Source organism: Callithrix jacchus, chromosome 21 (assembly GCF_049354715.1).
Source record: "Callithrix jacchus isolate 240 chromosome 21, calJac240_pri, whole genome shotgun sequence".
Lineage (NCBI taxonomy): Eukaryota > Metazoa > Chordata > Mammalia > Primates > Cebidae > Callithrix > Callithrix jacchus.
Genome location: NC_133522.1, coordinates 40328759 through 40343114, shown reverse-complemented (window position 1 = coordinate 40343114; position 14356 = coordinate 40328759). Strand labels below are relative to the sequence as shown.

At 42.1% G+C, this 14356-nt stretch overlaps 1 long non-coding RNA gene across 1 annotated transcript in view; it reads right to left on the bottom strand.

The window, feature by feature from the left end:
• Positions 1-4912: 4912 nt before the first annotated feature.
• The window catches only part of LOC144580684 (uncharacterized), a 51212-nt gene continuing 41768 nt past the window's right edge, over positions 4913-14356 (bottom strand). Inside the window, exons 2-3 of the long non-coding RNA XR_013530671.1 lie at positions 9520-9622; positions 4913-5350 (exon numbers count right to left, since the gene is read on the bottom strand). This is a non-coding gene — a long non-coding RNA (uncharacterized LOC144580684). The remainder of the gene's footprint in view (positions 5351-9519; positions 9623-14356) is intronic.

Here is a 14356-nt window from a genome sequence, read left to right as displayed (position 1 = left end):
ACCCAACCTTTCATCTGAACTAAAATTAGAATGTGCCACACACAAGGCTAACTCAAGGTTCCAGTCACCTGGGTCAAAAGGGGATAAAAGGAAGCGTGAGGAGACAGGAAGGGAAGTTGGGGAGAATACAAGCTTGTTTTTATACATGATAAGTGCAAACCGGAAGTTGCATCTGGAGCTCAAGAGCTAGGAGAAGGAATAAATTTTGGGAGTCAGCATAAAGGTAAAAAATGGATCCATGAAGGTGCTTTGTGTGAGCAATTTCCATGGCCACCTACAAATCCATCTACATTTAGACACATCCATATATTGTTGCCTCTCATCTCTGTATTCAAGATGAATCCCCCATCTATAGTAACAAGTCCACTGAAGGGATAAAAGTCAGAGTGTCCAGGCACCTGCAAGTGCCGCGGCAAGGCTCTGAAGCCTCAGCCTGTTCCCATATACGTAATGATTTAGAAAAGAATTAGAAATGTAGGCAATAGTTATTCCTTCATATAATCATATATAATCTTATACTCACTTATAATCATAAAGATATATACTCAATATAAACTTTAATTTTACTAGTGGCTATCGGGTTATGAAGCATGGAACTGAGGTGACATTGTGAACAAAGTGATCCTAAGGCAAGATGCTCTAAGCCCTCTGACGCCGCCTAAGGACTGCTGGAGGGCGCCTGGGCTGTGTAGCGGCGCCAGCGCTGGGAAAGCGCCCGCTGTTTAGCCAGCTAGGGAAGGAGACGTCCAAAATGGCCAAGACTCCTTCCTGGGGAAGTTAGGAGAAAACTCCCCTTCTCCAAGCTCTTGTGGTGGGCCTGACACCTGTCAGGGAAGCCCACAGACATCTGGGGGTTAACGGTCTCTATGTGACACTGCCTCAGCGGTCATGCTCCATGTCTACTCTTATGCTCTGCTTCTACACTTGGTTTCTCTTTTTCTCAGACGATAAGAATTAATGTCCTTGACATTTTTAACAAATATGCAAAGAGTGCAGATGCATTAGGTTTTCTCCTCGCATTAAGTTTTCTTGGGACCCCTGTCTTCAAGACACGTGATTTACCTGACCCTATCACTGACCACCATTACCTCCCCCACTCCAACCTTCCTGCCCACTGCTTTGTACTCAATAAAAGTCAGTATAGGCCGGGCGCGGTGGCTCAAGCCCATAATCCCAGCACTTTGGGAGGCTGAGGCAGGTGGATCACGAGGTCAAGAGATTGAGACCATCGTGGTCAACATGGTGAAACCCAGTCTCTACTAAAAATACAAAAAATTAGCTGGGCATGGTGGCGCTGCCTGTAATCCCAGCTACTCAGGAGGCTGAGGCAGGAGAATTGCCTGAACCCAGGAGGCGGAGGTTGCGGTCCAAGATCGCGCCATTGCACTCCAGCCTGGGTAACAAGAGCGAAACTCCGTCTCAAAAAAAAAAAAAAAAAAAAAAATTCAGTTTAATCCCAGCACTTTGGGAGGCTGAGGTGGGTGGATCACGAGGTGAAGAGATTGAGACCATACTGGTCAACATGGCGAAACCCCGTCTCTACTAAAAATACAAAAAAAATTAGCTGGGCGTGGTGGTGCGTGCCTATAGTCCCAGCTACTTGGGAGGCTGAGACAGGAGAATTGCTTGAACCCGGGAGACGGAGATGGCGGTGAGCCGATATCGCACCATTACACTCCAGCCTGGGTAACAAGAGCGAAACTCTGTCTCAAAAAAAAATAAAATAATAAAATAAAATAAATAAATAAAAGTCAGAACATCCAGGCACCTGGGGCCACTGCAGGTCTCCACGCTTTGCTTGGCAGTGGACCCCCGAACTCAGACTGTGTTTTCTCTATCTCTGTGCCTGTGTCTTTTATTTCTACAGTTTCTCATCTCTGCACCAGCAGGGAGGGGCTCACAGAACCCTATTGGGCTGGACCCTATATCCCATTCCTTCCCACCTCCTTGGGAACATTGTTCCAACAAGTCACTCCTTTTCTGTATCTTCAACTGTCTTTTGCCACCACTTCTTAACATTCAGCCTACAAACATATCCAAATCTCTCTTATCTTTAAAATAACAGCAAATTAATTAAGAAAAAAGAAAAAAATTCCCTCCTCTGACCCTGACTGTCTCCAGCCACTGCCTTGTTTTTATGTTTTTCACTTTCCCAAGAAGAAAAAAGATTCGCCTGGAAGAGGAAGAGACACTCACTGACTTTACTTCCTCATTTCCCATCAACTGCCCTCTTGCTAAGGTCGCCAGTAATCTCCATGTCTCCAAATCCAATGGATTTATTTCAGTCCTTATTGGACTATCTTATTGGACACTTCTAGATATAACGTTGTTGTTCCTTGGAATTCTCCATTCCCTTCTCCGTGACTCGTCTGTCTTGGTTTTCCTTATTCTTTTCTCATTGGCATTCTTTGAAGAGCTCTTCCCCTACTTCCACTACATTGCTATTCCCCAACGTTTCAATCTTGGATCATGTTTTCTGTCCTTCTGCACCTTCCCCACAAGCAGTCTCTGTGATAGATTTCTAATTTAGTTCCATTATCACTGGAGAACCATATTATTTCATGCCTTGTAAATTATTGAGACTTGTTTTATGCTTCAGCATATGATCTTAATGAATGTCCATATGAAAATTAAAAGAATGAGTGTTCTGTCTTAGTCATGGGAAGCTTTCTATAAATGTCAATTATATCAAATTGTTCATTTATTGCTCTAGGCTTACATTTGCCTACTGATTTTCCTCTCCTATCATGTAGAAAAAGGAGTGTTGACATCTTCAATTATAATTGTGAATTTGCCCATTTTTCCTTTCTGTTACATTAGTTTTTGCTTCATGTATTTTGAAGCTCTTCTATTGACTAGTATACTTTTAAAATTGTTCTGTATTCCCTATAAATGAATCACTTTATTAACTCTCCTTTTTCATCCCTGTAATAATCCTTGTTCTAAGTTTACTTTGTCTAATATTAATATGGATAATTCCACTTTCTTTGGATTGGTGTTAACAGAGTATATATTTTATGTCCTTTAACTTTTAATCTATCTGTAGTCTTTCTATACTTTCTTGTAGACAGCATATAATGGGGTCTTGCTATCCAATCTGACAATCTGCCTTTTAGTTGGGATGTTTAGACCATTTGCATCTAATTTAATTATTCCTATGTAGGATTTCAGTTTACCATCTTTTTGTTTATTTTTTATTTGTCTTCTCTATTCTTCATTCCCCTTTCCCCTATTTTACTTCCTTCATTTGAATTAATTGAGAAATTTTTATGATTCATTTTCTCTCCATTACTGGTGAGCAACTGAAAAGGTGGAAGTAAAATCTGGTGAGCGTGGTCTCATGAAAGTCAACATTAAAGGATTTTTTTTAAAAACTGAAGTTATCAGCACTATGTTAAATGTCTCTGAGACCTTGAATAAATATAGATATAAACATGAATGTAGGGTTTGGTAACACAGAATTCAATCTGGTGGCCTCAGTAGAAACAACCTCAGTGAACTGGTGGGGTTATAAACCCAGTCTAACTAGGATGAGAGAATAGAAGATGAGGACAGGAAACAGGTTCCATGGGCAACTCAAGAGGTTTTGCTGTGAAAGGGAGGAAAGAGAATGTGATGGTGATTCATGAAGTATATGACATCAACAGGGATTATCTGGTAAGAAGGGAAATACTAGAACACATTTGAGTGCTGGTGAAAATGATGCTGTAAAGAGAAGAAGACCGATTGATGTTAGAGGAGTTAAAAGGAACAAGTACCTTATCAAAAGAAGAAAAGACAGGTTCCAGAACACACGTGGAGGGGTAAACTTTGGTAGGAAAAGAGTCGTAATTTGTGGGGGGGGGGGCGGGGAGAAGCAGCAGCAAATATGTAGGGCAAACATAAGATTGGCTGGTGATTTTTTTCAAGTAAAGAGGAAAGAATTTCTATGTTCTCCCGTATTCTTGAAGATGTGTGAATAGAGACTATCAGCAGAGAATGTCAGTATGTAGAAAGTGCTATAACAAAAGGAGTTCTAGATCACAATGTATGGACATAGAGGTTCATTCCAGATGAAAGAACCAGAGAGATCTTTTTAGAAGTGGTATTATTTGAGCCTGTTTTTGAAAAATGGGGAGAATGTAAATAGATAATCATTTTTTGGCAAGTATCTACAGAAATATTATAACCACACATGAGCTATGTCATGAGCCAGACAGGATCACTGCCCTCAGGAGCCACTAGACAAAACTGGGAAGGGGCTCCCAGGCAGAGGAAAGAATACGAGTAGAAGGAAGATAATTGACAAGAAGTAAGGGAAATGGGGGTAAGTGATAACCAAAATGTGGAAGACCATAGGTGGAAGACTGAGGACTTAACTAAAGATTTGTGAGCTGTGAAACACAACTAATCAAAGTCACCTGTTATGGGGAGCCCAGGAAGCCAGGAGGCAGAGGGTAGGGTCCAACATTCATAAACAGTCTTAAATTGAAACTTTTGACATTATCTCCAAATGACTCATATATCCAGTCATAGTAATACATTGAAAGAACTGAAAGAAGCAATGTTTATTCAGCAGATGTTAAACTTATGTCCTAATATCGGTCTACATAACCTATGATATACACGAAATCCTACTTTTAAAACCCTTATCATTTTTGTGAGTGGGATAGTTATATCCAACTGAGATTTTCACATTAAAAACATTGATTTGTTAAATGGAAATATTTAAAATGTTCTACCAGGAACTTGAAAATTGTGTGTGTGTGATGTATACCAGCATTCTTAAGAGAACCGAAGTGATAAAGATGCAGCCACTGAGAGATTCTGCTTGGAATCACAGCATCATTACCTTTCATGAACTGCAAATGGCTTTCTTCTTTCTGTAGTCTTTTATGATATGCTAAGAAGCATCAGCTGATCAAACAGATGGTCAGTTATTACAGTTCTTTTATTAATGTCAACTCTGGTCTCATCATATTAGCAATGGTTGCATATTGCAACTCACTCTGCCTTTGCAGGCACTCTGTACCAATTAATAGAACTTAATTCCAGTCCATTGACATTTTAAAAAGGGTTTCAAAGTAAACAATTTGATACAATTTAATTATAATGCTTTGAAATTCAGCTAAGATTAATGGAGTTAAAGAAGAACATACATAAAATTCTTGACAGACACAAAGTGATTACTAAATGAAACTATCATGAGAATACAAAAGATACTTATTTGAATTTCAATTAGCACTGAGAAATGAACCTTGTATGCAAACAAAATTAGAACACACATTAAGCAATGCTGAGGGTAGAAACTGATGTCTCCAGAACACATGAATTCACATCCTTCACCGTCCGACTTCTCCACAGACCCAGGCTAAAACATGGATAGAGTCATTAAGTATCTGCACAGCATTACATGAAAAGGATTACAAAAATACAAATATTTACTGGTCAAGAAAATCTCTCCTGCTATTCTTCTATTAAAAATTTATATCTTTGGTTAAATATTACCCTGTTTTTTCTTCTTTGTTAGAATCCAGATACTTTGGGGCAAGAATTTACCTGACCTTGAAGAGCCACATTCAAAACTATTTAAGAGCAAAAGATATCGCTCAGGGCTCCTGGACTTGCAGCTGCTTATCGTTAACTGTGGATTATAACTTGACTGCCTTTTGGGATAGAAGACACATACATTTCATTAGGAAAGGCTGTGTTTCTAGCTATAAAAGTGGGAAGAAGAATGTGTACATGTGTACTGTGGGACTAAGGAGGGAATACAGTGGGTATCTGTTGTGTGTCTGTCCTGCACCCCATTTCCCTTGGGGGAACTTCTTCTCTTCCATACCAGTTATGTGATTATGGACAGAGACAACCCCAGCAACCCAACACCATCTCTCAGCACAGAACAGGTCAACCCACACAGCCCCTGATGACCAAAGTACCCGATTATTCTAACTACAAGGACTGGTGCAAGTGTAATTCTTTCTCTGGCATTTTTCAATTGAAGCTGGAATAAAATTATTTCAGAGGTCACAAGAGCCTAGGATGAAATGCAGAATGTAGGGGAATAAGGTACAGTAACTTTGGAAGTGAGTGGAGTCTGTAAGACTGAGGAACTGCATATAACCCCAGCACTGTACTCTAGCTGATAAAATCATTTCCCATGAGGGTACAGTTAACAACTTTGAAACCATTATATACATATACTTTATGGAAAACTAAGAAAAACTGAACAAAGGGTGGACTTCAGCTAAAAATAATGCCTTAATATCTCTGTTCATTAATTATGACAAATATGTCATACTGTTAATTAGTGAACATGTAAAATAATAAGAGGGGATGTGGGGTACATGGGAACTCTATGCTATCTTCACAACAATTCCACAAATCTCAAACTATTCTAAAATTAAAAGTTTATTTTAAAAAAATAACCCAATATCAGCAGAGCTAGCTGTCTCTCCAGTTACACTGGCAGATCCCTGGTCTGGGAAGTGGGGAAGAGAGGTCTAAACCCTCTCGAGCTGGCCATGACCAATCCGACTACTCCCCCACTCCTCTCGGCCCCTGTTGTTTCTAGATTTCTTGTACTAGGTCCCCCAGATCTGTTCCTTGGATCTATCTGGGTTCCCTTCTTCCATCACTCTTTGGGCACAATCCCAGATGGGACTCCCCTTCTCCTTCGCATCATCATCTCCAGGTATCCCAGGCATGATGTTCCTGGTTAACGTGAGCCCTCACTCAATGCCAGCAAATGCTTGGCATGGCCGGGTATAGTGGCTCACGCCTGTAATCACAGCACTTTGGGAGGCTGAGGCAGGTGGATCACAAGGTCAAGAGATCGAGACCATCCTGGCCAACATGGTGAAACCCTGTCTCTACTAAAAATACAAAAATTAGCTGGGTGTGGTGGCACATGCCTGTAGTCCCAGCTACTCGGGAGGCTGAGGCAGGAGAATCACTTGAACCCGGGAGATGGAGGCTGCAGTGAGCCGAGATGGTGCCATGGCACTCCAGTCTAGCAACAAAGTGAAATTCTGAAGAGAGAGAGGGGGAGGGAGGGAGGGAGGGAGGGAGGGAGGGAGGGAGATGGGGGGAGAGAGAGAGAGAGAAAGGAGGGAAGGAAGGAAGGAAGGAAGGAAGGAAGGAAGGAAGGAAGGAAGGAAGGAAGGAAGGAAGGAAAGAAGGGAGGGAGGGAGGGAGACAGGCTGTGGTGTAACACACTCACCTCTGCTTCTGCCCATTTAGTAGGAGGAGTTATTTTTCTACATAAGACAGTGAGAGACATTTATCAAGAAAGAAGACCTGAAGTTTTCTCAGACTCAGAAGACCTAGAACATTCTCAGGCTCTAAAGTCCCACCCTTCCCACATGGCAATGCACAAGGATCCTTTCTTATAAATAGCCGAAAATTGTGTATTTGGCCCATAAAATTTGTTCTGGCCCTAGCCTCATGCCCTGGAGTTTCCCTCTCCCTATTTCCTAGCTCCACCGCCTTCACTTCTCTCTGCAGCCTCAAGCACCAGCTTAGTACTACAAAGACTCCAGTCAGACAGGATCTTCAACGGGGCCATCACCGTGGGTTTGCACCAGCTGTGCAAGTTGTTGCAACCGTATGTATCAGTCAAGAGGGGTGTGTAGAAATCAGAAAAGGAAGTCAGGAATTTCATAAACTTTATTCTGGAAAAATAGCCAAGACATCTGGAAAAGAGCTAAGGAAAGGAAGCATAAAGGAAAAGGGATTCAATAGGATATATTTTGGTTTTTTTTTTGTTGTTTTTTTTTTTTTTTTAGGATATATTTTGTTACCTGTGGCTGCTGTAATAACTTACCACAAACTTGGTGACTTACAACAACTGAAGTTTATTTTCTCGTGATTCTGGAAGGCAAACTTCGGAAATCAAGGTGTCAGCAGCGCTCTAGGGGAGGAGCCTTCCTTGCCCCTCCCATCTTCCAGAGGCTGCAGGCATTCCTTGGCTTGTGGCCAGATCACCCCAGCCTCTGCCACCATCTCCACAGGGCTATACCCTCTTCTCTGTGTCTGTGTCTCCTCATTTTCTGTCTCATATGAGAACATTTGTCATTAGATTTAAGGCCCATTTGGGCGGTCCGGGATGATCTTATCTCAAGCTGCCTGACTTTACTTAGTTACATTAACAAAGACTTTTTTTTCCAAATAAGGTCACATTAAAAGAATCCAGTACATTCACATGTATTTGGGGGATCACCATTCAAACTACTTATATTGGTCCGTTCTCACACTTCTAATAAAGACTCACAGCTTCACATGGCTGGGGAGCTTTATAGTCATGGCAGAAGGTGAAAGAGGAGCAAAGCCCCATCTTACAGCGGCAGGCAAGAGAGCATGTGCAGGGAAACTGCCCTTTTATAGAACCATCAGATCTCATGAGACTTTTTCACCACCACGAGAATAGCATGGGAAAAACCCACCCCCACGACTCAATTACCTCTGCATTCTGGGCTCAAATGATTCTCCTGCCTAAAACTCCTAGCTGGGACTAGAGGCATGCACCACCACACCCAGCTAATTTTTTGTATCTTTTTTTTTTTTTTGGAGACAGAGTTTCACTCTTGGTACCCAGACTGGAGAGCAATGGCGCGATCTCGGCTCACCGCAACCTCCGCCTCCTGGGTTCAGGCAATTCTCCTTCCTCAGCCTCCTGAGTAGCTGGGATTACAGGCACGTGCCACAGTGCCCAGCTAATTTTTTGTAATTTTTAGTAGAGATGGGGTTTCACCATGTTGACCAGGATGATCTCTATCTCTTGACCTCGTCATCCACCTACCTCAGCCTCCCAAAGTGCTGGGATTACGGGCATAAGCCACCACGCCCGGCCCATTTTTTGTACCTTTAGTAGAGACGGGATTTCACCATCTTGGCCAGGATGGTTTTGATCTCTTGACCTTGTGATCCTCCTACCTCAGCCTCCCACAGTGCTGGGATTAAAGGCATGAACCAAATCACCCCTCTACTTCTGTTGTCTTTAATGACACTCTCTTTTACACAAGTGACATCAAAGGAAGCACCAGTTAATTAGAAGTGAAGCCACATCAGCTTGCCTCTGAAAGGAAACAAGTAGCTCACTATCCTCTGATCACAACTTAGTTAGGTCCATTGACACTTTGGCTCAAAAGTGACTTTTCGGGCTTCATGCCAATTAGTCTGAAAACTACAGGAATACCCGAGAGAGCAATGCCCCAGCATTGAGAACAGGGGAAAGATGATTGGATGCTTCTCAAGGTTGTCTCTCTGACATACCAAAAAGGAAAAGTAAAGACAAGGTAAGAACCACCCCCAGTTAATGCTGGTCTTGGGTCGTTAAAAGAACAGAAACAAGAGGAAAGGCCATATCCGAGTTCCACTGGGTAATGATGTGAGAACAAATTCCCAGAGACAAGCATCAAATAAAGAACATTATACTCTTCTTTCTAGATCACTACATACCAAGAGGCAATAAAAGGATAGTCAATATATAAAAGAAAATTTACAAATACTAAACCATGATGTGACAGTCATTGGTTCTACCTTCCTGGTTTTTCCGTATCTTCTCTTGGTCCCATGATAGACTGGAAGGTCTCTTGCACTTGAAGTAGGGTATGGCCATGTGACTTGCTCTGGCTGGAAGTTACTGAAATGGCAGAAGGAATAACATTCCAGCGAGACTGTTTAATAACCCATATGTGATTTGCTACTCTCCCTTGACCACTGCCTCAGTGACCAGCATCATTTCAGATGGTGGCTGCCCCACCAGTCTGACCCCTAGAATGAAAACGGGAACAGGTCAACTCATAGTGGGAATCTAGCACAAGCAATAAATGAACCTTTGTCATTGTAAGTCACTATGGTTTTTGAGAAGTTATTACCACATTTTCATTCACTGTAACTAGGCTTGTTTTTCTGACATGAAAGAAAATGTTCAACTTCATAAAATTCGAGTACCTTTGAAATTAGCAAAAAGGAATGAAATGATCAAGAAACCAATGCCAAGAATGCTGGGTATAAAAAAATACCTTGTTGATAGTTATTTGATTTGATAATTTCTGGAGCATGGTCTGGTATTATCTAAAAGAGTAAAGAAATATTCATACCCTTTAGCCCAAACCCCCTTCTATGAATTTATTTTATGGAAATAATTCAAAAGAATTGTTAAAAGTTAATTATACAGAATTGTTTTCAGAAACTCTGTTCATAATGGACAAAACTGAAAAAACTCAAAATGTCCATCAGGTAGGCAAGATTAAGTAACTACAGCAATTAAAATATTTAATTAAGTGACTAAAATCTATGCAACAGCATATATGACATAAATTTAGTGAAAAAAGTAGCCCACCTCTAAACACTAATTATAACCATAGATAAGTTTAGCTCCTGTAAACTACATCTTTTCAATTGAATACAAGCCCATGTGGGAAGGAATTTTCTGGATCTTGTGCTCCACCATTCTGAGTTTCTAGAATAATACTTGGGACATGGTAAACATTCTGTTATATGTTTGTTGAGTTAATTAATTAACCAAGCAATTACACTTCATAAAAATTAATCTTCATAAAAACCCTCAGAATCAAACACAATGTTATTATCCTCAATTTATAGCTAGAAAAGAATATGTTCAGGGGGTTTCATTTTTATGTGTGTGCATATTTTTCTCTGACATTGTTTCAGAATTTTTAAAGAACCCCATCTGAGGGGAGCCTAACTCCTCAGCTCTCCCACTGCACGCGGTCTCTCCTCAGAAGCATTTCTTCTGTGGTACCCAAGAGGCAGGTGAGGCTCAGAGGTGCACGAGGCTTAGAAACCAGGCAGCGGCAGGAGGGAGCTATGTTGCAGCTGTCTTTCTTTTGTCTGAGTTTAGGTCCTGGCTCTAGCAGTTCTTTCAACTCCTCTGAGCTCTAACATAAGCATGTCTTGGGGGAAACCTTGAAAATAAAAGAACCTGTAAACCAAACAAAGAGCTACGCCGGTCTTGGAGACTCAGTTTCCTCATCTACCTGCGTCCTAGGGCAATTGTAAGAATCCAAAGGAGAATGTACATGGAAGTGCCGTGTAGAATTTAGAGTTTTCTGTCAAGATTCATTTTTGGTGAGGGAATCGGGGTACTGAGGTGGCAAGGGCGTGAGGTAAAATGTATTGGGTGGCTGTGGCTCCCATGAGCCTGGATGATCTGTCACCTCGTCCAAGCTCAGCATGAAGGATGGAGACAGTGGCCTCAATGGCCAGGTCAGTTGTCTGCACCCTGGTGGTTGGTCCAAACTCACTTTCCTTCCTGCCATCCTGAGACATCATACAAACCATACACATTCAGTGCACACCCAGGAACCACTAGTGGGGTTGGTGAAAACCTGCAGATTGGCCAAGGCTTAGTCCATCTGAGCACCTCAGATGACACCTAAAGAAGGAGATGGTTCCAGCTGCTCCTTGCATTCATTATCTATTGCAGTGTAACCAATTGTCCCAAAGCTTAGCCGCTGAACACAACAAACATTTACCATGTCACAATTTCTGCCAGTTAGGAATCCAGACACAGCTTTGCTGAGTGCCTCTGGCTCAAGGTCACTCATGAGGTTGCAGTCAAGCTGTCAGCCAGGGCTGCTGTTTCATCTGAAGGCTTGACTGGGGTCAGACAGATTCCTCTTCAAGCTCACTCATTCAGTTTTTGGCAGATATCACTCACTCACCATGGGGGTCTCTTCACAGGGCTACCTTACAACATGGCGGCTGGATTCCTCAAGGATGAGTGATCCAGTAGAAAGTGAGTACTCAAGATGGAAGGCACTGTCTTTTTATAATTCCATTTTGGTAGTGGCATTCCATCATTTCTGCCCTATTCTATTTGCTATAAGCAAGTCACTAAGTCCAGCTGACATAGAAGGAGAAGGAACTATACAAGGGCATAAATATCAGGACCAAGGGATCATTGGGGGCCATTCTGGAGGCTCCCTACCACTCTGCTTCTCCCTCACATTCACTTGCTAAATGAAGCCATGCTGATACCTCACCCAGAGGCCACACCATCTACCAGGGCTCAACAATATACTACAGATCCAGTCCTGTGACCTGAATGCCCTGTATTGGCTTAGGAAGTTGGCAAAAACATATCAGATCTACACATAAGACGAATCACCTGGGAATCTGCATTCCAGGCACATCGCACCTCTAACACTCACTCACCTAAACCAGAATGATGAATTTGTTAAGAGAAAATGAAGAGTAAGGTTAAGAGTCTCCATTCAGGCATCAGACGATCTGCATTTGAATCTGGCTTTGCTCTTTCACTATTGTGGGACCTTAGCCAAGTTACTTAACCTCTTCTCTCAGCCTCAGTTTCCTCATCTGTAAATGAGAACTTATTTCATAGGATTGTGCTGAGGATTAAAGAAAGCAATAGGTAATACATTTAGAACAGTGTCTGGCACATAGAAAACTCTTAATACACGTTCATATTCTGTTCCTGCTGTTTGTGGTTGGAAATTAAAACAGAAAATCTATCCTGAAAAAGGAGTAGGGGCTGATTATTTGCCTAAAATTCCCTCTCAGTAGTCATGAACTTCTGAATATGGTATTCAAATATTTTTCATAATAAAAAAGATTTTTTCCAAAGAAGGCCAAGTTCCATTCACTGCGTGTTAACGCTCAGCCATCACAGCTTTGCTTCGGCTGACACGGGCCATGGAAGTCCAAGAGCACAATAGTTTGCTTTGTGTGTGTCTCTTAATCTGCAGAACAGATGCAGCTTTGACAGCTCTCTTCCAAGCCGTCTTCAGGAGGAATGATGCTCCACCACTCTGGCACATGGTTCTGCATTCCCAGTGGATGGGAATAAATCAAGCAACTGATTCTAACCCCAAAACCTGCAGCACAGGGGTTCCTGGCAGAGAGCTCCTATTTTTTGTTAGCTCATGACTTTTTGACTAATTGTTGAGTCCTGTAAGAGCCACACTGTACGAAGTAAGACTGGGTATGACTAAAGAAAGGAGAAGTTTTAAACATGACTTCTCATTCACCCTAAGCATGTGTGTCATCCCTTGGTGGGTTCAAAAGCAAGAAGAGCGGGCGAATTCTTCCTGGCGGACTCCAAGCCAAAGCAGGACATCAAAACCCAGAGTGGTTAGGAGCTGGAACAGACAAGGAACCTAAACAGTCTCATGGCCCTCTGTCTGCCTGGGCTTCCCCTGAAAGCACCAAGAACGTGGGAACTACCTCAGCCTGACACCAGCTCTACTGAGGCTATAAGTCACAGGGGCAACATGGCACCCAAAGCTTTGCCTCTTCATCTTTCAAGAAGTATGTTCATGCTACTGGTTCTCATTCTCTCCAGGGACCAGTCTCTCTGTGTGTTCCCTGCTCCCCAGATTTGGGTGTCTGCAAAATAGCTAGACACCTCAAAAATTATCAGCACTGGTGGAGTGAGCTTGGCAAAGTCATAGCACCTCCCTGGATGCCAGTTTTCTTCTCTGTCGAATGAGGAGGAAAGGTGGGCAGCAGGTGACCTCCGTGGACTCCTTCAGCTCTGTGTTTTCTGATTCTATACATGGATGGTGGTAAGTTAAAAGCAAAAGTTCCCTGAAGCCTACTGATATTAAGAGCAGAATATCCTTTCAGGAAAAAGGGGCCAGGCCTCAAATCCTGTTTAAATCCATCCCTCTTTTTTCCTCCCACCATGCAAGATGAGACAGAGCCCTTGAGCCCCATTTTCCAGCACTGAGAAGAATGAGCCTGGAGCATGGTTAGAAGACTGTGGCAGCAGAGGAGGCTGCTTCTCACCAAAAATAAATGAGTAAACAAACTAAAACCATGTATGTGGGTAATGGCTTGGTGCCCTCCTCATAGTAATGAGCAGGTTCTCATTCTATTGGTTCCTGCAAGTGTTAATTGTTAAAAGAGTCTAGTACCTCCTCCTCTCTCTTTCCTGCTCCTTCTCTTGCCATGTGACACGCCTGCTCCCCCTTTGCCTTCTGCCACGATTGGAAGCTTCCTGAGGCCTCCCAGAAGCAAATGCCAGCACTGTGCTTCTTGTACAGTCTGCAGAATCATGAGCCAAAGTAAACCTCTTTTCTTTGCAAATTACCCAGTCTCAGGCATTCCTTTATAGCTATGCTGAATAGACTAAAATATGTGGTTTGTAAATATTTTCTCCCAGGAGGTAACTTGTCTTTTCATTCTCTTTGCAGGGTCTTCCTCAGAGCAAATGTTTTTAATTTTTTTTTAAATGTTAAGGGGGTAAAATGTACCAATTTTTTCTTTTATGGATCATGCTTTTGGTATGAAGTCTAGGAACACGTCATCCACCCCTACATCCCCATAACTCTCTCTTATATTTTCCTAAAACTTTCTATTTTAAACTTAAGTTCATGATACATTTGGA